At 42.0% G+C, this 27,187-nt stretch overlaps 1 protein-coding gene across 4 annotated transcripts in view; it reads right to left on the reverse strand.

Annotated features, from left to right (window-relative positions):
* The window catches only part of SPATS2L (spermatogenesis associated serine rich 2 like), a 67,958-nt gene extending 58,058 nt beyond the window's left edge, over positions 1–9,900 (reverse strand). For 2 of the 4 annotated variants that reach the window (XM_085552716.1, XM_015868172.2), the window contains exon 1: positions 8,900–9,016. The gene's annotated coding sequence lies outside the window, so the exon portion shown is untranslated. Of the gene's footprint in view, positions 1–7,706; positions 7,767–8,899; positions 9,017–9,478 lie in introns of those variants that run through there. The other 2 variants (XM_085552715.1, XM_032445712.2) reach the window with 2 other exon arrangements.
* Between the last annotated feature and the right edge of the window lie 17,287 nt (positions 9,901–27,187).

Raw genomic sequence — 27,187 nt, forward strand, 5'->3', positions numbered from 1 at the left:
TACGTAACACTGGGCACCTCTAAGGGACAAGTGTGAAGCTGCTGATAGGTCCTCCTTCAGCAACTGATGCCTTATGGTTAAGTAATAGAAAGTACTGACCATCAAGTTTTAGGCGCATCTCAATATATTAACATAGTTATTTATAAAATGAAAATTTTAAAACAATGCTTAAAAACAAGGCAAAATTAGCATCCTAATAGAATATGAAGTCCAAAAGATTACCAGAAATACCAATAACAATCTTATGCAGCTGGCATTTAAATAAGAAGATACTACTGGAAATGTAAACTTTCCATATGTAAAGGTGGCTAATATAAAGATGTTGACCAAGATGGTGATAAATAGTCAAAGGTTATTACTAAAGAAAACTCACATTTGTCAGTAATCACAGAAACGTTGTCAGTTGGCTGCTAACATGTAATGGATAGGGCCCTGCAAGCAGTCATCTCCTTGGCTTCTCCTTTCAAGAAATTCTGACAACTTATTTCTTTGTGTAACTTTGAACCAAGTCTTCTACACAAATTATCAGTCTGGGTTAATTAATCACTTGGAGTCCAAGATAGCAACTTCAAAGTTTCTCATACTTCATTTTAAAAAAATAACAGAAATCTTGAATTCTAATAGACAGCAACACCAAAAAACTCTAAATTTCTGCCAATGCCCCAAGTACTAAAACAGCATCCCAAACAATATAGGAAGACAGGAACAGGCCAAAGTTTGGGACCCACATTAGACTGGAGTAAATGATAAAATCTCTTTACGTCCTGATGTATGACAAGACTGAAGTATACCCACTTCACAGAATTTCTTATAGCACGTGTACTGAAAATCTTACCTAGCAGAATCCAGGTAGTGCTGAACATGAATGGCTGGTACAATTCCACTCTGTTCCCATTGTCTGACAGTTCTGCAGACATCTCCTTTAACTACACAGTGTTTGTTTGCTTGGTTTTGTTGGGATGCATGTCTGTGGGTTTGTGTGTTTGTTTTAAAACAAACTAACCAACCAACTTCCACTCCTGGACAAGTACCTTTCTACTGCTGTATTAATGTGGTGGCTTTACAGTGGAGTTTGAAACTTATTTTTTTTAACTAAGTAAAAAAATGATAAAAATCAGCACACTCAACAGGAAGGATCCTAAAGCACACTGGCTGCCAGCTTGCACCAGTTCCAGTGGTTTCCCCATGCCATCTATAGAGCTGCGAGAAGAAAAGCAGGTCTAGAAGAGCCTTGCTCTCATGCATAACCTTAGAATCCCACTTTAGGTGTTCAAGATATCAAAATGAGTTGTTCACACCAGGACTTCTGGTATTGCAAGAAACAGCAGAGTCTATGATGAGTTTTGGCCACATTGCTTCTGAAGAGCAGGGCTCTAAGTACTCTGGAAATACATTGAGGATACAGAACCTGACAGGCAGAGCTCAGCTTGGACAAAGTGCCTCACCGTGACACAAAAGATCCAGGTTTTTTGTCATAAGTAACAGTAATGTGTAGGTTTTTGTTTGTTTTTTTTTCTAGTTTGCACAAACTTTAATATCAGTCTCAGCAAGCGTCTAAGAATAAGATACTATTTTCAACTTCAAGAAAGTACAACTACAACAGTGCATGTTTTAAGTGTGATATTTGGTGTAATAATTGTTTTTACATTGCTTTGTTCCTCTGATATGATTCAGTGTAGTAGTGACTAACCTTTTACAGTTTAATGGACATTGCAACTGCAAAATGATCCCTCTACCACTTAACAAATCCCTTGCAATAGCTTAATTAATTTAGTTTCACTCTTCAGCAATTCCCATTCAAAAGCATCAGAAGGTACCATTCACCTGCAGTCTGATCTTCAGAGAGCCTGACTGCACACAACTCCAATTAAAACTTTCTGTGCTTATTACCTCTGAAAACCCAACATGGGGATGGCAATTAGAAGTTTCCCATCTTTCCTTATCTGCGGGATAACTTGCAAAGTAAATATGATTAGGGCCAGATACAACATAACTTAAGAGAAAGAAATCATGTTAAAATGCTAACATGGGAACATCAGCTCCTCCTATTAGCCAAGAGAAAGGCAGCCCATCATTCTTTGTCAATGAATGGCAGCATAATGAATGAGTTTATATCCATGACCATCTGTTGCCAGATTAAGCAACAGTAGAGTGACTTTCCAGAATGCCCAACTGTCTGCCCTTGCTCAGAATTTCCTTATTTTTGTAAGTCTATTTGTTAAAAAAAACAAAACTAAAATGCTTCACATTATTGAGCACTTTTCATCTCAACTCATTCTGTGGACTGTGAGCAGTGTCAGAGCTGCCAGGAGTTTCAGGACTGCGCACTATAGGAGCACCTGAGCACTCCAGTGAAAGGCAGCACACTGCTCTGCAGCTGCCTCCCATGCATTATTCCCACACAGAGCCAAACTCCCACTCACATCAGAAGCGCTGCAGAACTGCTAACATAGCTAAAGTGCTGACAGGGCCTTAGAGGGAAACATCCCTTTCTCAGGAACTGAGCAGCAGAGGACCCAGAGTTCATTTATTCCAGACACACAAAGGGCTTATACCTTTGAGAGGAAAAAACTGCAAGGACACACACTGTGTTGTGATGCACTCAGTGTCACATCACTGACACTTGAATGGTTAGAACCACCTTGTACCAAAAATAGCAGCACAACAAAAAGAGAGCAGAATTCAATAGAAATATAACAAAGGTCATAAGACAAGATTCAGAATTAACACCAGTATCACAAAAGTACAACTTCACTGATGTAGATGATTTCCTGCACGAAGCACATGTCAGATAACACAGGACACTATCCACAGCCCCTTTTCACACAAAGATAAATACCAGAGAATTGAAGATCTTCTGCTATAAAACTCAGCATCTGCTCAGCAAAAGGCTTCCTCCAAGACACCGAGCCCTGATCTTGCATTACCACCACACTTCGCTGTAATCTCTCACTTCTACCATCACCTCACGAGCTCCCATTCCCACGGGAGTACCTCAACAGCCATAGTTGAGAACCCGGTGCCCTCTGGCCACCAGTGCTCCTTCCAGCCCCCAGGAGCTTCCACTCTCAGTACAGGTCTTTCCAACCACCAGGCACTCTTTTTCCACAGACACAGCAGCTGCTCTAATTCATTTGTATTTGCTTCACTTTGCAGATGCCACTGGAAAGTGTACCGAGCTGCAGGACAGTAAGACAAGAGAGGCACCCAATACTAGAGCTGATCTTCAAAACTCTTTCTGCTTATCTTGCCTTCACGTTCCTGATCTGGCTGCTACTCTGTTAGCCAGATGCATCATGCAACCCTTTCTGGTTTTCACCATGCTTACACACAATGCAATTTGGCTGTGGAGGAAAAAGCTCTCAAATTCTGTAGGGATTTTCATGAGAAACAGATTCCCTTCTTCCAGTGCAGTAGCAAAGCAGCCCCAGTAAACAGAAGGCCACAGGAGTTGTGAAAGACTCTCCACGTGAATGCTGTGCAAGCACTCTGCCTTCATACTATCACTCTCCTCATCAGCTCCAGAGTAAGGAATGCAAGCTCTGAAGCACAAATTCATGCCAACAGCTTAAACTAGCCAGCTCAAAACAATTTACAGTCAGCAGTAAGTTATTATTGGAAAGCAGCATTACAAAAGAGGCAACGCTTTATTCAGACCAAGTCCAGAAGTCCTAAATCAAATTCTGTACCGACTAGTACGAATGCATAAGGCAATTATTCCCTCCATCAACACAGCGCGATAAGTCCCTCAGTGATGGCATTTTGACACTTGTAGGTTTTCCCATGGCTATTGCAAGCCACAACCTCTGAACACAATCCCACCTTGTCTGAGTGCCACTGTACCTAGACTGCTGCTTTTGGTGCATTTAATCATGAAATTCATTTCACATTCAAAGTGGATAGTTTAAGAGAAATATAAGTCACACATGGGACATATACGCAAACAAGTACAATTTGAAAAATGTTATTTATATGTTATGAAGAAGTAGTTCAGTTTGAAATGACCACCTGAGGATATGCTTGAACTGAGAGTCATCTGAAGCCCGGATACTCTTTATTGGCAGATGCATCTAAACTCAGAAGGTCTCGAGTCCCGATGTCCTACACCATTAGCTGCCAGCACAACAGCCCTCAGCAGCAATAAAAGCTGGATGCTTCACCACACAACAGAGAGCACTCAGGCAGACATCTTGGCGCTGAAGCGTCAGGATGAGTTCTGCACACATTTCCAACAAAAATCAACCAGGCTGCAGAACAGTTACCATCACCGAGAAAAATCTTGTAGTACAAATGCTACCTTTTGATGTCCTTCCAGGCAAGGTTCAGCAAACATCGTGAATTCTTGCACAGACTGTGCACAAGGCTGGGGCAACGGCCACCCACCCATCTGCCCCAAAGCAGAGGGTGTTTATTCTGAAGCACTGGCAGGCAGGCAGGCCTCACCAGCACCAAAGGATAACAGCCTTGTGAGACTGCAGTGCTGACTTAGTGCTAACTCAGAACACAGCCACAACTCTACAGGACAGTCACACCTTCAGGAAATCATGCTCACTGTCCACAGCACAATCAGATAACACTGCCTGCCACCATGCCAGCCCGCTTACAGGAACACAGCTCATGGAAACGTCAGGTTTAAGTTACCTACCACTTAATAAAATAATAATAATTTTAAAAACCCACAACAACAGAACAAAACCAAACAGGCCATCAGCCAATGAACATCAAAATAAACAAAGCTCCACCAGTTTACACAGACCAAAATCTGTCTCCAGCTCTGAGCTGGTATATGCTTGTATTCACACATGGGTGAAGCTTTTTTCTTCTTGCCCTTTCAGCTCTCACCTTCTCAGTACTCCAACAATTAGATCCACCAGTAATTTAAAGGCTGGATACAGTACCCAGCCATAGACACCTTTTCAGTCAGAAAGCCACTAGAGAGGGTGCTGAAAGGCCTATTATGAAGGCCAATCACTATCCTTTCCTTGAATGACCACGTGAAAATCAGAAACCATTCCACAAAACGTTGAAAGGGCCTTTTATCTGAAGGAAAAGGACTAGAAGTCACAAAGTATTGCAGATTCATTTGTAACTCACGCCTTTGGGAGAAACTGTATAGCTTCAGTTAAGTGCAAACCAAGAAAAGAATAAGCTGTTAGAATGTTATGTTACAACCCCTTCCTAGTGTGAGTTTACCAAGTGTATTTTTAGATTAATCTCTCTGTATTCCCAAAGGACGGATAGGCATTCTATATTAGTTGTTTTACAAGATGAGTTGAAAATACACGCAGAACTCTGACTTCATTCCAAAACCCTATTTAGGGTCTGCAGCACTATTTGCCTCATCTAAATGGAAAAACTGTTGGAAGCATTTTAAGTACAAAGTCAAAGAAAAGCATAATTGCTCCAGGATAATAACAAAGCAGCGTGACTGCTGTTTAATAATCACTTAGTAATAAAGCAAATTTCCTATGGTGGCGACCTCATTAAAATAGACTTCTTCTAACAGAGAAACTGGCATTTGACTCTTAACTAATTCTGAAATCTATTTGTGAAGTCCATCACAAAAATGGGTCAGTCGCATCTGATGACTTCTCATGTGTAGGGAAACATTCACTTCTCCTTCCACCCTAATCACACTTCAGTTCTGAGCCCTTACATGTGAATGCACACACACCCCAGACGGAACTCGCACAGATGATTTCAATACAGAGCTTCAACACAAGTTCCATACAAACTTTCAGCAGGAAAGACAGTAGAGGCTCATAAGCGAAAACAGATTTCTTCTAATCCATATATGCAGAACAAGGGGAATTACACTTCCACTCAGAACCAAAAGTCCCAGCTGTGAGACCTGCCCTCTTCACCCATCTGTTCCACCCACATACTGTGAAACGGAATGGTCAGAAATGCAGGTTTTCACTACACAGCACCCCAGACCTCACATTCCTTGCTCTCTCACAACCCCTCCTGAAATTAAGCAATATGTTTTGTGTACACTGCTGGTGAAGAATCCAGGTGTGAGCTGGATGCAGCTTTCCCTACCACCCTATCAATTCACACCAAGTGAGGAGCTGAGCTTTGCTGCAGTAACACACAGCACCATAAGGGCCAAAGGCTGGCTGTGAGAACCATACACAAACATGCCAAATAGAATAGCTTACTTGGAAGAAACCTTCCAAGATCATCTAGTCCAACTGTGAAGTATCTGTACACTGCAAACAGAAGTCCTGGCATACCAAATATACCTGCAAGCGAAGCACATCATCATTTACCACCCCCGAGTCAGCAAACGTAGAGACAGAACAATCCTGAACTGCCTTCCTGAAGCTCAAGGTGCTCAGAAACAGGTGAGAACTCCACAGCTCCCTGCTAATGTCAGTGAAGTTCAGAGTCCAGTTCTTTGATATAAGAACTCTTCCAAATACTTATTAGCAGGAGGAAGGCGGCAGACCTTCCTACCAGAAGTCCAGACTAAAACAAAGCCACTTTACTACTTAAGTTCACCATTTCACATCTTTTGTACAGAAAGGCAAAAGCTTAAAGAGAAAACTGGTGAAGCACCTGAGAAAGGCAGAAAGGGCGGGAGGGTGGAGAAGCACAAGGATGGGGACAGAGCACAAAACTGGGGAGGATGGAGGAGACAAATAGCTGTAGGAAAGCATGTTTCTCCAGAGCAGCACAGACAACAAATCCTAAATGTACTCCACAAGTAATTACAAACAACAACTAGTTGTTTTTCTTCCCTTGATCTCTGTGCAAAGCCTCACCGCCTTCTCCAAATTGTTATGCACTTTACTTTTGAAACCCTCCAGTTCACAGTGAGAAGTGGAGTTCGGTGTTCCCTTTGGATGCATAGAGCACCACTTCAGATTGTTTTTAGGCAATGCCTGAGCATTTCTTTCTATTCTGGATCACTAACGTTGTTTAACAGTGTCCAAAGACCTCTAAGGCCTGGGCCCTGAAAACACAGCTAAATACAGGGCCCAGAATGACAACAGAAATAATGCACAGGCAAAATAGAACACAAATACAATGATGCTGGGGAATTAATATCTGCAACTTCTGACAGTCACAGCTTTGCTAATTCCACCGTTTCTACAAGAAAGCTCAAAATCACATGAAATGCAGTTCAAGGTTTTGTAATCTTGCATTCTCTCTTACAAACTGACAGAAACCACAAGATTTGCTTCTGGCCACAAATTTCCTTAAAGCTCAGAAAACAGTAAGTTGGTGATTTGCCACAGTCTTATTAGCATTTCCTTGAGGAAGACCAGGAAAGAACAACTGATCTAGATTGAGAACCAAACCTTCTCCAACACAGACAGTACTCAGAGGCATTGCACAGAATGCTTAGTCTCATTACTAAATGTCGGACATCACAAAGACCCTCATCCATACTTTCCTTCTGTGGGTAAATGTAGTTTGGAACAGCTGCTGTGCTCACAGCTGTGGAAGCAGACCTTTCAGCTAGAAGTCCTGAAAACATTTCAAAGGGGATTTAATTTCCTTCATTTTAATCACAACACTTTACTAAGCAATAAATTTTCCAGAGTAGTGACCTTGCCCTGTTAGATGTTTATGCAGCACCTGACACAGTATAACTGTTATCTCAATCGGCATCTCCTTACATTTAACAGAGCTTGTTGCTCTCCTACAAGGCCAAATTTCTTCAGCTCCCATAGCACAAACTGTGGGAGAACACTCACCCTTGCAGCAGCGTTCAGCTCCAGCAGGCTGAGATGAAGCCTCACAAAACCCAACCTGTTCCAACCTGGAAACCATTCCATGTTTACATGTTCTGAACACATCCATAGAAACAATCGTGGCCGGGGCGCAGCGCCCTGCTCAGGGCAGCTGGAAGGCTCCATCCAGCAAGCGGCATTCAACAGGTCACTGCCCACAGGGCTCCTCTGACGGCCAGCACAGATCTGCCCTTGGTTAGCCTTGACATTTGGCATTCAACATTCTTTTCTACTCTATTTATAAAGTTTTTAGTTCAGTTTCGTTGAATAATTGCATTTTGAAGAAAAGGAAAAAAGGTGCTTTGTAACATACACAGACAATTCAAGTCAAAAAGTTACCACAAAAGGATTCCCACAAGAAAGAACACAGTTCCCTACACATACAAAAAGCTTTACACTTTTCCAAGCTAGAATCAACCAAACCGATCCAGGGAACGTGGCCTGGAATGAAACAGAAGGATTTCCTGCGGCACCTCTCATTTCTCCTAGGGAAGGCAGCCTGGCAGTGATTCACACCGCAGGGTGGTGGGGCAGAGGGTGGGGAAGTGGCGTACCTCGCTCGCTTACAGCTCAGCAAAGGCAGCGCCGCGCTGTGCAAGAGGGTAACACACAGCGAGCCGCGCACCCAACGCCTGCATTGAGCGGGCACGGTAAGGGAGACACCGGATGTTAAAGAATAAACACGGCCCCTACCACCTCAAGGCAGCGCTCGCGGCGCAGACAAGTAAAACCCTTCAGCGTGTGTGCAGGGACAGCAGCGAGGGCGCAGCGACCTCCGTCCCTCCGTCGCCGTGCCAGCCCACACCGCGGCGCTCCCCAGCCCGTGCGGAAGCGCAAAGCAGCGCTACAGGAGAGAACGCGGCGCTACATCGGCATCAAGGCAGCCGGGGCCAAGGGCTGCGGCCGGCAGGAGCCAGCGCTCCCGGGCGCGGTTAATCATTGACGGCCCCGAACGGCCGACGCCAGCCGGGACCGCGGGAGGGCGGATGGCCGCGAGCAAAGCGGGGCCTGAGCCCAGCCCCGCCGCGTCCCCGTGCGGCTGGCGAAGCGGCCCCGGAGCACCCGCCTCCCCGGCCGGCGGCAAGAAACTCCGGGCGGACCTTCCCAGCGCCGCTCCCGGGTCCCGCCGCCCCGCGGAGAGCCGGACATCGCCTTACCTCGCTGCGGCCGGGCCGGAGAACGGGAGGAAAAGAGGGCAGCAGGACAAGAGGGCAGCAGGCTGCGGGCGGCTGCGGGACGCTGCGGTGGCGCGGCCCCTGGTCGGGATACGCCTCGCGCCCCTCCCCGCACACACGCACCGCCCCGGGCCCGCCCCGGTAACGGCCGCCGCCCCCAGCAACGGCCGCGCCGCCTTCCCCGCACCGAGCGGGGGGCACCGCACGAGCGCTCGGCACGGCGGGCAGCGCCGGACCCGCTGCCAAGAGCTGGAGCGCTGAGCAGAGCGGAGCGCGGCGTAAATCAGTGCCGGAGAGTGGCGCTTCCTGCCCCCCAGCGCTCCTGGAGAGCGCCGGGACGAGGGAGTGAATCCAATCACCACCAAACGCTCGAACAACTGCACGCTTGGAACTACAGGAAATCACAGCAAATTTCCTGTAAACAACATAATCTGGATTTACTATCAGCATCGGCATCCCACACCACCACTGGCAGTAGCCTTAACACACACACACACACCGGATCCCATTCGTGCAAGGGTTAACCTGGGAGGTCCCAGCATTTCTTCCCAGAGCCCTCACCTCCCTCTTGCTGCCCACGGAGTGGGGCTCCTTGGGTTGTAACAAAACAGCCCTCCGGTGCTTCCCAACACAGCTGAGCAGCAGTGCCCGGCCCTCGCTGCTTTCAGACAACCACCGCAGACCACAGCATGGAAATGCCACGGGGCGGGATGTCCCTCCTGGCTGCAGGTGCCCCAGCAGACCATCCTCGGCCCCTCCTGCCCTACTTGGCTGCAAAGGGTTTTCCCACCTCCTTCAGAAATCCGGGTGCAAAGCAGATGCTCAGCGCTAAGGTGCAGCCAACAAGTCTGGAATTTACATTCCATTGGGAATCACATCTTCAAAAGCATTCAGGTCTTTGGTAAATGTTAGTTTGCTTTAAACAGCATCACTCTGAGCTTCCAGGCTTGCATTTGCACTCTGAGAGTGCTCCTGCTCGTACTGCTGACGCCTACCTTCTCCCCAAGCTGCACAAATTCTGCTTGGGAGTTCTGGAAACAATTCTGAAGTTCAAGAGAGCAGAGCATTACGTTCATAAATCAAGGATGCTGCCGAACTTCCTGCACGGGAGAACAGATGTGAACTACAGGCCTGAGACTCATCTAAAGGAACGCAGTGGAAACACACAGGATGGAAGGCTCTGAGGGCTTTACAAATTGCATTTGGATGGGGGGAGAGCAGGGAGAAAGAGAATGTGGGAAAAAGAAGAGTGGAAAAGGACCCTGCTGTTTAGCTCATGCATAAACTGTGTGTGCTCAGCCAAAGGTCACTCCCTTTATTTTCTCATTAATTTCAATGACGGCGAACAGTATATGAAGAATGACCTAAAAATGAGAACTGCCAGGAATAGCTCAGGGTTTTTTTCTTTGCAACAATGCAGAGAAAGAAAAACCTGTGTGGCAACTTTGTTCTGTATCTTTAGAGCCCTTCAAAAGTAGTGACTGAAAGTTATTAGAGATGAACTGTAAGTTTATTTAGGAAAGTTAAATAAATCTCCCATCATCTACTTTTTGTGTAGTTGCTAATAAAGGTTTTATACCTTCTGTGCATCAAAATTACTTAATTCCTATTTTTTTCTTTTTATAAGCCAAGAAACAGTCTATTTGTTTTGAGGGTGAGCACTGAGGTACTAAACTCAAGTGAGGGAAAAAAGGGAAAGGAAGGAACAAAAGCTTTATGAAGACCACAGGTGTTCAAAAGCTGGCACAAAGAAACTTCCCCTATGGGCAACCTTAGGGCAACCATCAGGAGATGCAGAACTGGCACCTGGTGATGCTTTATAACAAATACATGTTCAAATGCCCTGTGCTGGTTCCAGCAGCTCTGCGGCAGACAAAACAGCCCTACAGTGTGCCAAACATGAGGCCGTTGGAGAAGGTTCTGCTGCCTCTGCACACACGTTTGAAGAGGAGGAGAAACGCAGGAGATGCAAGAGACACCGGGACAGGAGGAACAAGAGCAGGAGAAGTGCTGAGAGAAATAAACACCATGCAGTGACCTTGGTCTCCCACACTGCCCATTGCCTCACCGGAGGGACGGGGAGTCACATGCTGTGGGGGTAGAGAGCAGGAAGGGCAAAGGAGAGGTGCCTGGAAGTGTGTCTACAAGGGAGTGTGTGTTTGTTGTTTCAGTACTAGAATCGATAATTTAAAGTTTTTAATTGGGACTAAATTAAATCAGTAGAAATTCCCCTGGCACACAACTGTTCCTGGCTTGCAACAGGGAGAAACTGATTCACAGCGCAGAAATTTGCAAACAAACTGGTGCAGTCACAGTGGTCTGGCAAAGGATCTAAGGGTGAAGATAGGGAAAACAGCAAATTACATTGCTTGTGTTGTAAGGCAGTTGCTGATCTGGGGTATAAAAGTAACGTGGCTCTTTTAAGCCCGGAGAAGGGCTGATAATAACATTTTATCCTGGCATTTGTTAACTGCGGTGAAAAACTGCAGTGTCAGTGGAAAAAGAAGTTCAAAGAGAGACACCAGAAGCGATGAACAGAGATACATCTTCAGGAGATAGATGTTTACATGCTTGGCTTAGGAGAGTGCTGCCAAGCAGTGAGAAGGCAGAAGGTCCTTTCAAGGACCCATGTGGATCATAAGGAGTGCTATATGGAGTAACAGAGAGAAAGAAGATTTATGATAGCTATAGAAAATTCTGACAGTCAGCCAGAAAGGACCAAAAACTATAGAGGCTGCTTTTCCACATAGGTAGTTATAGTCAACATTGAGAAGGAAAAAATACATTTATATATAAATAGGAAAGTTCCTGCATTTGGATGTGTGAAAGGAGAAAAAAAAGCATGATGTTTTGTCTCCCAAATTTATGGGTCAAATTTAGAAGGGGTAATTCACGAGCCACAGTTAGTGTCTGTTCAGTTAGTCAGACAAGGCCTGAATTTGATTAAATGGTTACGAGCACATAGACTGTATGCTATGGAAACAAAAATCTGTTTTGCACTGAGGTTATTTTTATCACAGATAATTAAAACTGCTGCTCTGAGATCTCACATTTGTCTGAAAACGCAACGTCCTCAAATGGGAGTGACAGCCAAAGAACCATCTGTAACAAAGTTTTTGCTTTTTCTTTTAAAGACTGGGAAACAGTCTGTTAGAACCTGAAACGTGAATGAGAAAAAAGAACCCAACGGGACCATTTTCTGCTCCAAGAAACAATGCCCCCATATCTCCCAGTGTTGGGCGTCTCAAGAGTGACTGTACTTGAGTGGGGTGGTAAACACTTAAGAATGACTGAAGTTCAAAAACAAACAAAAAGAAGCCTTGAGCTCACTCTGGTATTAAATGGGAAAGAAGTGAGGGAATGCTTGGCAAAAATCAGCATAATAGTAGCCTTATTGTTGCATCTGAAAGCTTCATTTCCCAACAGTGTCCCTTTTCTGAGAAGCTACAGAACCACTCTGAAAGTGCTTTCTATAGAGATGATAAATCTGTGGTGGAGATTTATGCACATTCAGATTAAGTCAGGAAATCAGTCATGAAAAGGATAATTAAATAGAGAAGGACAAAAACCTGGAAGAAAAATTACCAGAACCCCCCAAACAAACACAGCTAACAATGCACTACGATGCACCAGGTCCTGGGATTCTGACTCTGACTTTGGCACCTAATGCTTGAGCAACGATCAGGGCGAGCAACCTCAGCTTGTTCCTGACTGCGGTTCCCAGGGCTCCAGAGAGAGGCACTCTGCACAGCAGCAGTTCAGAGCTGGAGCAGTGTGTGAACAGACCACGCTCGGTATCTTTGGTCATTCCTTGCTTTTTTGCAATAGCTCTTAATGCATCGTAGAGGTGAAAGGCGCAAGAACAGAAGGTGTTCTATGGAACTGTATATGGAACTGTTTTAGACCACGGTCTCACACTGTGTTCATATGCAAGATGAGTGCTCTTGAATGTTAGTCTCCATTTTAGAGCAAACAGCTCAGTCTGCCCAGGCACAACCTCACTGAGGTGCTGTGAGAGAGCTGGCTGTTCTGACACAGAGGTGACTTTTCTCCTTTCTGCTTTACAAGATGTGCAGCAGACTCAGAGCGTTAATGGTAAAGCAAACACGTTGACTGAAGAAATTTTAGTGAAAAAAAAGCCATTCTGTTTTGCATCACTGCAATTCAAAAACATGCAGACTCAGTACTGTGTCACAGCCCACTGAGCAAACCACTCTAGCTTTAAGACACGGTATATAAGTGCTGCAGTGCTGTGGAAACCTCTAATTTTTCTACCGTGACTTCTAAATTAATGCCTTTATTTATTAAATCTTGTCCTACTTTTCTAACGTGGATTCAGTCCCGGAGTCTGATTGTCCTCCTGTGGGAGCTCAGGACAGAAGAAACTAACACTGACTGAAAAGACAAGGGGAAACAAGGTTTGATCAGATGACAACAATATACGTAAGCACAATGATCATGACAGAAAATGTCAGCAGCGTGACTCAAAAATGACCAAGACCACTTAAGATTTAACTCCGAATGTTGCCTAGCACATATTGAGGAGGCTCGAGTGAAGCTCAGCACAGTAAAATACGAACTGCTCAAAAGCAAAAGGAAAGCATCCCCATGACCGAGCAGGATGCAAGAGAAATGCTACTTAACTACACACTCTCACACTGTAAGAAGTAAAACTTAGGGGTCATTCCTCATTACTTCATGTAACAGGGTTCAGACATTTCCGTAGTCACGTTCCACAAACACAGAAGGCAACAAACTTGTCTTCTATTTGTGACAAATCTCATTGTACAAGAATATTATTCTTTATTAATTAAAATGCTTAGGCTAACTTCAAAATTTCAGTAGAAAAACATTGTTATTATACTGCAGACTATTTCTCCCTCAAGGAATAAACTCAGACAGACGTACACACTACATCAGCACTTTGTTGCCATTACTGCTGCACAGATAGCAAGGCAAAGATAATTTTGTTCTGCCCCATCCTTTCATCTGCCAGCAGAACTGCCAGTCAGCTTCCCAAGTCACAGTCTGACTAGATACCAGCGTTTGAGGCCAAATTTTGTATTGTGTCGTGCAAGCTGAATCTGATATTAAATTTAATGAAAAGGAAAGGCAGAAAAACACACTGTCCTTTTGTAAGGCTACCTGAACATTAAGATTATGCTATCAGCAGTGCAGCATGCATCAAAAGAATCATACAAGATTCAGAACAAGCAGTTTCTGGAGCAAAATGTGACTAAATCAAATCAGAAATATTTCACATGGGTTAAGTCAACCCCCTCAAAAGAATCAAGCCATTTGGAGGAAAAAGGAGTAATTGTGAGGGGAAAGAAAAGGGTCTCCTTGCCCCATCCTCCCCCCACCCCCAGCAAAAGTACAGAGGGAGCGGGTATGAGCATCACAAAAGATCTGGATGTCTTTTTCCATTCATGCTGGTGAAGGCCTTCGAGGAACCAGCTACTTGAATGACCCGATCCCTCTTGTACAACTTGTCATGTCGTGTACTGAGTTCACCACACCTCAGCAAAGCACTTGGTATTCTCTCCATTATGTCACAAACACTAGATAAGCTGTGTTTTATCTACAGCAAAGTAAGAGTTAATTACCCGGCAGAAACAGAGACTGAGTAAGAGGAGCCAGGAGGAGACAGAAGGAAACTGCAAGCTTTGTTAATCAGCTTTTAAATACATCGCTTGAAGTGAAACAGATATTTTGTGTTAAAATACACTGCTGTTCAATATGCATCAGCTCTCATGGTTGCAAAAGTGATTCCACTTGAACTCTAAACTATATATTCAGTATTGAAAAAGAAAACAAACAGCAGAAAACGTGCAGGACCCCACCATTCCCATACCCCTATGCTGCACTCAACACTTGGCAACTGCAGCAGCAATAAGCATTCCAGTAACAGCCAACATTGTTTCACAGACACAGTTCAGAAAGTGTATTTTGATCTCTTACAAACGATGGGCCCAGTGGTACAACTCCACTACTGACAAGTCTGAATTAACTACAGAAAAAACTAATTCACTGCTTTTGCGAACCTCACTTGTCAACAAGATTTTCAAGAGCCACAGAAAATATTCTACTGTGAACAAAATAAATGCTGGGGCCGTCAAGCTGAGTTTCAAAGGACTCTCCTTGCTTCTGCCTCCTACACCTCATGGAATTAGACTAAAAACACCAACCAGAAGCACACGTAACTTTCTCACCAGAAAGCAAGTTTGCATACATTCCATCCTAGGGACACATGAGGAAACTCATCAACAATGCAGATCAGACCCACCTGCCTATTACTTTGTTTTAAAAAAGGGAGCTAGAAGAAGAAAGGTCATTTCTCACTGACCTCTCAAAATGATGAGTAATGCCCACAGAAACAAAGGAAGCACTTCAGTGAACTTTTCTACTGCGTAAATCTTGCTTCAGTATTTGAAGCGTTCACCCTTGCAGGTTATGAGATCCCCAGAACTCTGTAAATTTGTTAAATCGGTGTCAGAGCTGCCAAATTTTTATCTTCCAAATGATAAATAAGAGGTCTGTGCGTACCATACATTAACAAATGATGAAGAGGACCTCACAGAATGCCTGCTGTGCACTTGTGTTTCTGTAAGCAACAGCTATAAATTATGGAATGCTAACATGACTTAATGTGATATGAAGACCTAAGTTCCAGAGGTACTGAACTGCAATGACACAGGCTAGGATGCAGTTGATAATTTTAACCCAATTATATAACGGAAGAAGCAAGTTCTTTTTTTGTTGTTTTTCTTTTCTTTTTTCCAACAAAAGCCCAAACTGCAAAGGCAATGAAAAAAGTCAGGGTTATGCATATTTCTCTGAAAATAGATACACAAAGGGATAAAACAGAGTTAGAATCTACAGCAGGACTTCAAGGCACAGTAAAATGCAGTTCTGATACTGTTCCAGGGATACCAGCAATTGGCTACAATCACCTTATCAAAGTGTTGTAATTAACAAGATAGAAAGCTGCATAGTGGTCAAGTAAGATGAAATGCTAGTAGTTTGCCAGAGTATGGGTTCAGGAAGATATCATTTGTCACAGTCAGCATTACTATTGCTAAGCTGCTCTGAGATCAAAATCCTGATTGTAATCCATCAAATCCATAACCACAGTGAGTCGAATGGCTGAGCAATTGTGATGACACAGCTGGCTGCTGCTAGGAATTAATACGTGAAGCTGCTGTCAGTGTGTATGCATTTCCAGATGAAGGGAAAAGCACCACGAGCGATGCTAATAACAGTAATACAGAAATGACAGCAAAAGAGATATTAAAAGCAAACCCAATTGTGTCACATTGATTTTTGAAGGAGAAATATTTGGGCTTTCTGTTCACAGGTTAAATAGGTGTATGGGGGCCCTGCACATCTCTTCAACTAGTATGGGCAGAAAGACAAAGTCCTGTTCGCAGCCCATACTGAGGAATGCGACTTCCCATAGCTACTCCAGCCATTTCTCAGGCAGGAACTAGACACCAGCAACTACAGCCACAAGGTGATGTTCAGGACAAGAGTGCTGGGCAGAAGAGTCAAGGTGCTGGACAAATCCAACGAACTGAAAACTGCTTTCATAAGTGGACAACAAGAATACAGCTGTCATGCAAAACTGACTTTACCTGGGACCACTGCTAGTGCTGTGGCTTCATCTCACCTATGAGTTGCAGTGTGAGAACTACCCAGTCTGTGCAAAAGCATCTGGCACTTTTGCCTACACACAAACTTCGACCAGACCCTGCTTAGCATAGCCTCAAACAGGTCACCTCAGAGAAGCCTTCAATAAGACAGAAATCCAAAACCAGTACTCCCCCTTCTTTGGTTTCTGCTTCCTTGTCCATTTGTTATCTTGACCCTTCATCTCCGCTCCATGAGATTCCTACTCTACTGAACCTGCTTTTTCTACATCTAAACATAGCAGCTCTTCAACCTTTTTCTCTCTCCTACAGCCGTGGCTGCCTCTAATGGATGCTGCAGGAAATTAGGCCTAGTTTCCATTCTAATCAACTTCAGAGACTTACACTTTTAATTAGTCCTTTAATACTCCTCCTGTTTGCCTAGACAGTGCGTTCTAAAGAGCCCTTCCTAAGAGCCATTGTGGTTTCAACTAGAGAGTAAAAACCATGGTATTTTAACAGTGAAAACATAAGCAATTTATGATAAGCCATTATGATTTTATTTTCTCCAGCCACAGAAGCAGATGCGTTAGTGTATTTTTCCAAATGAAAAAGTACCATGTGATTTTTTTATTTCATGAGGAGTAAAAGGACCAACAAGTCCCCTACTTGGACACAGCCTCTGTGGGATTTTCAACATAATGTAAATTGCTGAATCTGAGTAAGCCCTCTCCAAAACCACAGCGGGTCCCTGACTGCCTTGCAAGCAAAGCTTTAACGTGTTAATTGAGCAAATTATGCTCACTTCAATAGCCCCTTTGTGTTTAAGAAGGGCTCTGGTAGTTTAGAGCACAACATAAGTGGTAAGTATTACTGGGTCACATTTAGAGGTTCAGGATCAGTTGTTACTTAATGTTTATTCAGGCAAATTTCCACTGAAGTAGAGCACTGAATTTAAAAAAAAAAAAAAAGTGCAAACCTCCAAATTTCATCCATTATTAATCACTTGAAGTATCAATTAAACAGAACATTCTGATATTTTTTACTCTCAGCTGATTAAACGTCAGTCCAAATAAAAGACATTCAACTCTCACTTAAGGGGTGTGATTTATTGCCAGCCAACCTGCTCACCTATACTGAGTTTCTGTGAGTCTTCTTTAAACTATTTTTCATTACAGTTACAATTCCTGCCAGTTCTTGACTGGATTTAACAATAATTACAGAGATCACTCCAGAAATGAACTCTGGAAAAAGCACATACGCTAAGAACGTTATCAGTGCAAATACCAGCAGTATTTGTAAGATGTCACTGAGATCCTTTTCCATCATATCAGACACTGTAATGCCAATTAAATGTATTCACAAGTGGTTCAGAGCAGCAGGAGATTTCTTCGTACTGATGAGTGGTTCCTTTACTATTTCATATCTACATAACTTGTTTTATTAAAGTTTTTATTTTGCACTTGCTATTCAGAATAGATGAGCTTAGAGACAAGCAAGGCACTAAAATTTTGAAGTTATCTAGAACATTCTGTCCAAAGAAAATAATGCAGATAAATCCATAGGCCAACAGGCACCAGTTCCACCAGGATCTCACCCTGTGCCCTGGCAATCGGGCAGATTGCCACACCAGGACTAAAATTGCAGTTTTCAGCATCATGGCTTAGAGAAGTTATCCACCTGGTAACAGAAAGCGTGATACATGCTCATTTCTAGAATTTAAAGATGAAAAGAGTCCACTCCTGTTACCTGAGGAAGTGATATTTCAGCCAGTGGAGAGCACCTGAAGGTTTTAACATCAGTGTACAGGGTCAGATCACAGGTCCATCTCTCACACAGTCACCGATGCTTGGGAAAGTGCAAGAGAATAAACGTGGACCAATGCTCCTCCACCAAACTTTCCCTGTTTCCAGACATTTTCACCTTGTATCCTTTCTTTCTCAACTTTCAAGATTTTAATGTTTCAGGGTTTGAACACAGGAAACGCCAAACTGTACCTGAGTGTTTAACCTTATAAAAGCCACAACTCCTTCAGTCCAGACAGCTGCCTGGGTAAAGGCCAGACCCCTTATCTGTGGCAGAAACATTACAGACTGGGAGACAATTGGAGTAGTGGGGCTTTTTTAAGTATTTCTTATTTTTTAGCCTTGTCTGAGTCTGCTCTGAGGCTGTGAGAGTTTGAAAGAATGCAGCATAGGCCTGCCTTAAGTTCTCAGTGTTCACAAAAGCCTTCTTACCACACAGTATATTTTAAGGAGAAATACCAAGCTAGCCTCTGCAGATCTTATTCATTCAACTTCTGCAGACTTCAGAAGAACTTTAACAAGGTTTTATGAATGTTCTCCAGCCTAAGGTAAATAAATCATACAGGGAAAAATTATTCTGTCCAATCCTGGGAGAGGAAACAACGCAACTCAGATCAAATCCATCTCCCTTGAAGGCAACCGACTTCAACAGGGGAGAATTTTATCCCCAGTTTTTGAACACACCATGTATTTAATACTTAGTGAAAACTTATCTGTCACATTTTTTGTTGGAATGCAAGTTTCAGGGACAAGAGGTCTGGCCTCCAGAACTCCCTGCACACTGGAAAATACACATTTTTAAAAACACCACTAAGACAAATCAGAAAAATTATTGTCCTGAACATGATATAATTGAAGGGAAGATACACATTCCTATAATTTTCTATATAAACCCAAAATATATACACACAAAATAAAAAGGGAAAAAAAGGAAAATTATGACTACTATGTTTCCTAAGTTTAAGAAAAGATATGTGAGATTTGGCTTTCTTAAAATATTTCTTAACATTTTTCAATGCATATTTAAAATATAGTGTTTTTCCATTTTTCTCTCCCCTAAAATGCAACATCAACACAGCAAGTGTGATTCTAAGGCACTTCTGCTATTTGGGCACTCAGAATGCTCCTTAGAAAGGACAGTATGCTGAACGATCCAGCTTAAAAAGCCAGATGACGTAAATCAAATACAGAGCAGCTTTCAGCAAGATCAGTTACCCAGAGATTCCAATGAAAGCAACATGTATCAGTATGAAGTTCTTTCCATTTACCAGACCCTTCTCCAGACAATCTTTTGTTTTGCTGTAACAAAGGCTGGTGCATTGTCAATTGCACAAACTTCCTGTTTGTTACACAGAAACTGAAGCATAGAATCACATAAGTGCCTGTCAGCTCCGCTTGTCTGAAGCGCTGGGAAACACATCAGAATAACTTTGCACGGCCTAAACAGGCTCAGCACCTCCTACCGCAAACTTTATGATGCATGCAAAAGCAAAGCAGGGAGACTACCTCCAAAGCATGACGTCTTTTAAAAATCATTTGCTTATTTTTGACTTAGGTTCAAAGCACCACCACAATGGATCAAACATACTGAATTAGGAGAATCAGAAACAATATTTTCACTTGATCTCATACTGCCAGGCACTGGAAAATGAAGAAAAAAAAAATAATATACTGCAAAAAAGTCAAATGACATTTGAAAGAATCAAAACATACTCATTTCAGGAAAAGCTCAGCTGAACAGCTACAAAAGACCCATAGAAGTATCCTTAAGTTAAGCATCTAAACAACTAGAAAAAGAAATGAGGTAATTAGAAAAACAGAAGTTCCTCAACCTGTCTGAATATCCCAGCTTTTCAAAGCTGGGAAAACTAGATGTTTTCTTATCCCAAACTCCTATTTTCCTTCCTGTAACTTAAGCTGATTTCCCAGCATCTGGTAGACAAGGACAACTTATCACTGCTCTCCTTACAACTATTTCAGTTTACATCTTCACCCAGCTTTTTTTTCCTCCCACACTAAAAAGTTCCCTTCTCCCCACTTATCGCATAAGCAGCATTTTCTTTGCTCTCATTATTATCTCAGCTTCTGCAGGCTCAAGCTCTTTGTTACTCTTGACCTGCTTTATACTTATGTACCCAAAGGAAAATCTATACAAAGAACTCCACAACATTACTTACATGGAAAAAAATATATTTTACAGTGTAATATATTTCTATTAACTTGTCAGTCAACTGCCTCATCATTTAAAAAAGATTCATGATCTCTCCACAGTTGTTTTCCTGTCCCACAGTACTTTTCCAATTGGATGTGGGTAAGAACTATATGAAGGTCTATTCTGTAATGGACCTTCCATACTTAAGATCATGCACTAAAGAATATGCACAGGATCCAGCAGTTTTGGATTTTAAACATTTAAAAGTGACTGGAATGTTTCATTTTCTCATAAAGGTGATGAAATTCAGAACAAATGTTTTCTCCTCCAGAGAAAAGTCTAGAGAGTAGCTCAAAAAAAATCACGGATGCCAAGGAAAGGAAAGCATTAAGGATTGCCTTTCTGCAAATCCATGGAGTACAGCGAAGGTTAAAGGTGCAAACTGTATGGCTAATTTCAATCCATGTAAAATGGAACATAGATCTTTTAAACCTAAAACTATGAAAAGAAAGCAAACGGCAGAAAAGCTGCAGGGGAGCTGGTAACTGTCTTGAGAAAAGGGAATGATCCTTTTCTCCAAGAGCAGTGAAGACACCTGAAACTGGGCAAGGAGAACCTGGCAAAGCAGTAGGTATGAGTAGGTCAGTGCAAGGCCGGGGCTGTTCCCACATGAAAATAAGGGTTACAGAGATTCCTTGTATTGTGAATTAGAGAGTGAAACTGGCATCCAGTTGCTCAGACCAGGAACCTGAACCAAATATGGTGTAAAGATGACTGTGGATGCTGGCTGTCTATTTTAATACAGACATTGCGAAACCAGAGGAATTAAGTGGGTTCCAGCCATGAAGAAATACAACAGCAAAGGCAAAAATTGCTCACAAACACCTCAAGGAAAACTTGAAGGATATGCAAATCACACAAAGAAATGAAGTCTAGAGCTAGATATTATACATGCAAATATGATTAAAAAGACACACCTCGTCTAGAAAATCAGAATAGTGATGCGGAATAGCTGCAGAACATAATGACAGTTTTGACTTTTTAGTCCAGTACAAGCATTTTCTCCATGTCTCTAAGTCCATTATCTGACAAGAAATGCGTTGGAGTCTGACTTAAAGGAAATCATTTGGAGATGTTGGACAGACAAGCAACCATAAGGGATAGAGATTTAAGAAACATTTGGAGACTGAATAAATTTAAGGGAAGTACAAACAACTTTTCTTGCTAGCCCTAGATGAATAGCTTTGAAGCAGCTGAGAAGAGTTACCACATACATCAAGAGGGAGGCAAGCCAGACTGAGCAAAATAGATTCTGTGCTTTTTCTCATTGGTACTTTGCTTTAATCAAGTTCACCTGATCATTAAAAAAATTAATAAATAAAAATTTAAAAAGTCAAAGCAGAGTGCTTACATTTACTCCAACAACAGTTTTGCAACCACTACTCTGGACAGAAGGGAACTTCTAGCTTGTTTTTTCTTCACCCATTTCCAAAAATCCTTTAACATCTAATACTTGGCAGTTCACTTCCTACCTCACCCTACACACACACACACACCTATATCTTAAATAGTCAATTCCTCAGGCAGAACCCAACTTCTGCTATTCCCAGTATATTTAGCTAGCAGTTATTTTTACTGGAGACCTGATACATGACACTTTTCCTCATATCCTCCAGGTATGGGATTCAGGACTGTAAATCCTAATCTTAAAAAGCTTACGTAACAGTTCTAATGACACCTAAATCTCATTAATCTCTGGGACTTAAACTGATAGAACTCAGTGTTAAAGGACACTGTGTAGCGTACAGAAGCACACTTTCATGGCTAAAAGAAAAATGTTTGTCTCACTTATTCTGTTTGTAGTTTAAACAAAAAGTTAAATACCTAAAAATAGTAAGATTTAGAATTCCAGTAGCATGCAGACTTTCCTGGCATATGGAAAAATACTGATGTTACTTCAGGCTCTGTTTAGAGCAGTAGGAAAGTGCCTGCATTTGCAACCCAGCCATGCTTTCTTCCAGCAATTTCAATCTCACTTCCAAGGAATTCAAAACACAAAGCTGAGCAGACTGTGTACATCCCAGTCTCGCTCTGATTTATCCTTTTCAAGACATAATTTCTGCAGAATGGCAAAATGAAATACACAAGCAAAATCGAATCCATCTATTCTTCAAATGTAATTTTAACACAATAGAATTTCTCACTGAATTAGTGACTGTCTTTTAAGCAGCCTAACAGGCACAAGTTAGAAATAATCCATACCTGTGCAAAACACAATAGAGTTTCTGGCTTGATATTGATGTTCTCCCCAGGGAAACAAGGTTTGCCTTGTTTGTTATATCTGACAGAGTTGGTACGATACTAACCATTTATAACACAGTGACAGAGTTCTTACTATTTTCCTTTACTTTCAAAGGTTCCTCTCTCACCTGAAGTGACTTGCAAAGTTATATTTTGAACGCATCAAACTGAGAAGAGATTCAATTAGGAGAAGATGCAGGACTGGGTAGGCATTGGTTTGTCTCCAGGAGGTGGTAAGCAATTTCCCTTGTTTTACTTTTTAATCCTCTTCACTTACTAAACTGTTTTTTTTTTATCTCAACCTAAATTTTCTTGAATTCCTTCTTATTTTCACCACCCATCCCACTAAGGTAAAAGGGACTGAGTGAATGAGCAGCTGTGTGGGTGCTTGGCCATCAGCTGGGTGAATAAAGCAGTATGTGTGCTTGTTTCTCAATCATATCCCATAAAAGGGTATAGGCAAGAGATTTAACTGCATCTTCTCCCAGACATCCTCTGTTAATTCTTATTAACAATTCATGAAGTCTGGTACTGTTCAAGCTGATTTTTCCTTCCCCTTGTTTAGAAGTTAGAGCATAATTGCTTGCATTATGCCTCTTGTGACAGTATGAGCTGATTAGCTTGTAAAGCTCTGATTAGTTTCAGGTTATCTTAGTGGAAGGCTATGAATTAAAGTGGAATATTCAGACATGCCTGGAGAGATACTCACAACATGAACCAAATGAATTTTATATTAAAAAACATATTATTCAAAATGAAATTATTTCATAATTGCAATCTACTGTAGATAGAACACCACACTATAAATGATTATGGAAATAATCTCCTAGCCAAACAATTCACATCATTTCATAGCCAGAACATCTTTCTATTTTGTGGTACAGTAATCTGCTTCTCACAAAGGGTCACTCCTGCTTCCTCCTTCTTCTAGTGATGGATTCACCACTTACCTGGCTGAAGGGAGAACACTGTCATGTCTGTAAACATCTCAGCAGAACTGCTTATCAGTGGATTACTCTACAGCACGCACATCCTGCCTGTCCACACAGATCAAACTCAGAATAGAAAAGTTTTGCATTTTATAGCCCACTGCTCTGCTCACTGAACCACTGGTGCTCTCAGGCCAGGGCACAATGAATGGACTAACAGCAGCTCAGTGGGATATTTTCTGCAAGCCCTGTTGGATAATGAGATTTTGAAACAGAAAACATAGTTGTAACAAATGCTTTTAGTTCCCTTTCAGCAAAGTAAACACTCTATTTGCAGTCCTCCAGATTGTAATCCTGTCTTGTTTTGACTTTTGCAACATGACATGTAACATGCAGATGGGAAAAGAGCACTGAATTTCAGCCCAGCATCACAAGGTCACTCAAGATTACTTTTAAGTGATTAAAATGTTTAAAAATATATGATTTTTTAAAATTAGTAGTTAGAAGTATAGCTTGGGCAAGAGAAACTAAGGCATGCTTTCAAATTTCTCAGTGAAAAACTGCTAGGAAGGAACCAGCTTTGGAAAAGTCAGAGGACTCTTCACCTGGCTGAGGTCTGCTGATGAAAGACCAATATCATTGCCACTCTATATTACAGCAAAGAGCCCTGAATCCCATTCAGAAATATTCAGGGCTGCTTATACAAAGCTCCCTTTGATGGCAGAATCAGGAGTACGTTGACAACAGGATAAAAATGCATTGCTCAGTGTTTCTCAGTTTCCCAGAAACTCCCACTTTGATATCAGACTCAGATTCACAGGCTGAAGTTCATAATAGTGCAAGACACTTGGTATTTCTTGTAGAATTTCATGTTACTTCACATGAATGAGAAATGACTTTACACCCTGCCTAATCCTGCTAGAACAGGAATACACAGTACCTGAATGATGCCCTGCTATATGATTCCCACAACACAGATTGAAATTATTCACAGTACCATATCAAGGCAGAAAAAGCAACAGTAAAGAAGGGAGAGCTCACTGGGAAAAGTCTCCCCCCAGTAAGCCAAACACCCTCCTATTATTATTCTTGAAATGAGTAAAAGCTGATGCCAGAGCAATGTCCAAATGTCTATGTACAACACCAGACTGTACCCCTGATGTACAACTGGGCAGATCCAACAGTGTGACAATGGCTTTTCCATACAGACAAAATCAAGTAGGAAACCACGTGACCTCTATGGCATAAACCAGTCAGGAGAAAAAACCACACTGAACTTAAGGAGTTACACTGACTGAGAGAGAGTCCACCTCTGTTTTCTTGATAGTTAAGCACCTCTTTTTCTTTTTGGATGGCCTGACAGAAACCACTGAGTCACAGAAATCAGTTCTCGAGATCTCCTTTCATAGAAATACCCAAAAACGAACATCAGAATCTATTGCTACACATCCATTCCAGCAGTGAAATATTTCTTCCTGGCTAAACGACTCCTTTTACAGAATGTGATCCAACCATTTTTTAAATGAGTCTACTCCCCTTCATAAACTGACTTACATGCTTTTGCTATTAGTGTTAAGATAAGAGGATACAATATCCCAAGTGTCAGCTCATGCAAAAGAATGCAGTCCCACTGACTGTTGCAGAATATGGTGGATTTACAGCAGCTGAACAACTTGCTGTCTTCCAGCAGAACTGTTGCAAAGGTCACAGCCACTCATATCCAGTATGACAACAAACAATGCTCACACTTCTATTTTAAGCTGGATTCCTCATAGCTGCTAAATTCACGCTAATTCATGTTGCATTGTGTAGCACAGACTACTACAAATCCAGTGCCAGTGTGCACACACGTGGCGTAACCTTGGTTACATTACTATTAAATCAGACTTTTAACTAGGCCTAAGATTAGTTGCAAACTGAAGCTGAAAAACGTGTCATGAGACAGCTGGTTCACATTTACAGAAATCTGATTTGGTTTAGTTGTCTTTTCCAAGCATAGCTCACAACGTGGAATATGAATGATACACTCCTAAACTGCTCTCCATCCACTACTTATTTTTCATCAGCAGTACCCTCTTCACATTTAACAGCCAGTATTATCTTAAGAATTGCCTTACTTTGTAAACACGTGAATGGCACTTCTATGGAAAATACTTCTAATTTCTAATGACAATATAGCATTATGGATTTAGAATGTAATGCGCAATCTTCCTCCCTCCCCCATATGAGCAATCCAATGAGATCAGTTTTCAGCTCTGCTGGAAAAATCTACTACTCCATGAGAAACTCAGTACAAAAAATCAGCGTGCTGATCCTTTATAAATATAAGTTGCTTACTTTGGGGTCTGATACCAATCACAATTTGTAATTCAGTGGACTCTGGATGACCACTTTGTTTAGTCTTCTACTGACTTAAAGTTAATCTCTATTTCTCATGAAATCTTTGCCACCAACTACATCCAAACAGGAATGAATGGATTGCTTTTGCAGCATTACATTGCATAGAGATGTGATAGAGATTTTATAGAGTAATGCAATCACATGATAACCATTCAGGCATAATAAGTCAGCCTCTCTGTCAGCACAATTAGCCCTGTTTCAAAGCAGAAATTCCTTTTATTTTCTTATAAGCTCAAATGGTTTTCCTGCTAAATGCATTCCGTTTTCACTTCCCTAAATGGAAAAAATATTTTCCTTGCTATACTCAGTGACATAGTATTCACAGCAGAGTGAGCTAACGGCTTTGTTTTTTATTATATTCTTTCAAAGCAAAGTCCTTAGTTTAAAGTTATCCTTGAAATACCTTAAGAGACACCAAAAGGACACATCTGCTGAGCACAGCACCTGGAAGAGAACAAAAGTTTTGGGGATGGAGAAAGAAAGGTTGAGTCTTGATGGTCCTAATTTTAAAGTGAATTCCCCTACAGCCAGAGAGGTAGCCAGCAACTCTGAAGGAGCCTCAATCTATTCTACTTCATCACAAGGAGTTCAGTGTGATGGACAAATTAAAATAAACACTCAAGAGAAAAGTACAATACATAAATCAGGAGAAGGACAAAGCAAACAAGTATCTTACAGGGACCTACAGCACAGAGCAGTGGAAGCAGCTACGATGGAAAGTATTATCCATGGAATTCAATACTTCAGGCCTTGGTATGCTAAAGGGCCCCTTGTCCTTCAGCAAGGGTTATCTGAAGAATACATTATTCTCTGGTATTTTAAAGAATCCTATACAAGCTTACCACATAATACTTGTACAAGGAAGCGCATGCAAATATAAACTCATAGCTTCAAAGAGCACATTAAGCCCCCCAGTTGAAGAGAGATATAATAAGCTGTATGAAATTTTGTATTTTAAAAAAAGCACATTATTGCCATGGGAAGCAGCCCTAGAGAAGGGCATTCTCAGCTGTGTGTGGGTAATTTTTGCAAGCTTCTGTGGTCATCACTATGCT

Source organism: Coturnix japonica, chromosome 7 (assembly GCF_054131305.1).
Source record: "Coturnix japonica strain WE chromosome 7, WE-NBRP24, whole genome shotgun sequence".
Lineage (NCBI taxonomy): Eukaryota > Metazoa > Chordata > Aves > Galliformes > Phasianidae > Coturnix > Coturnix japonica.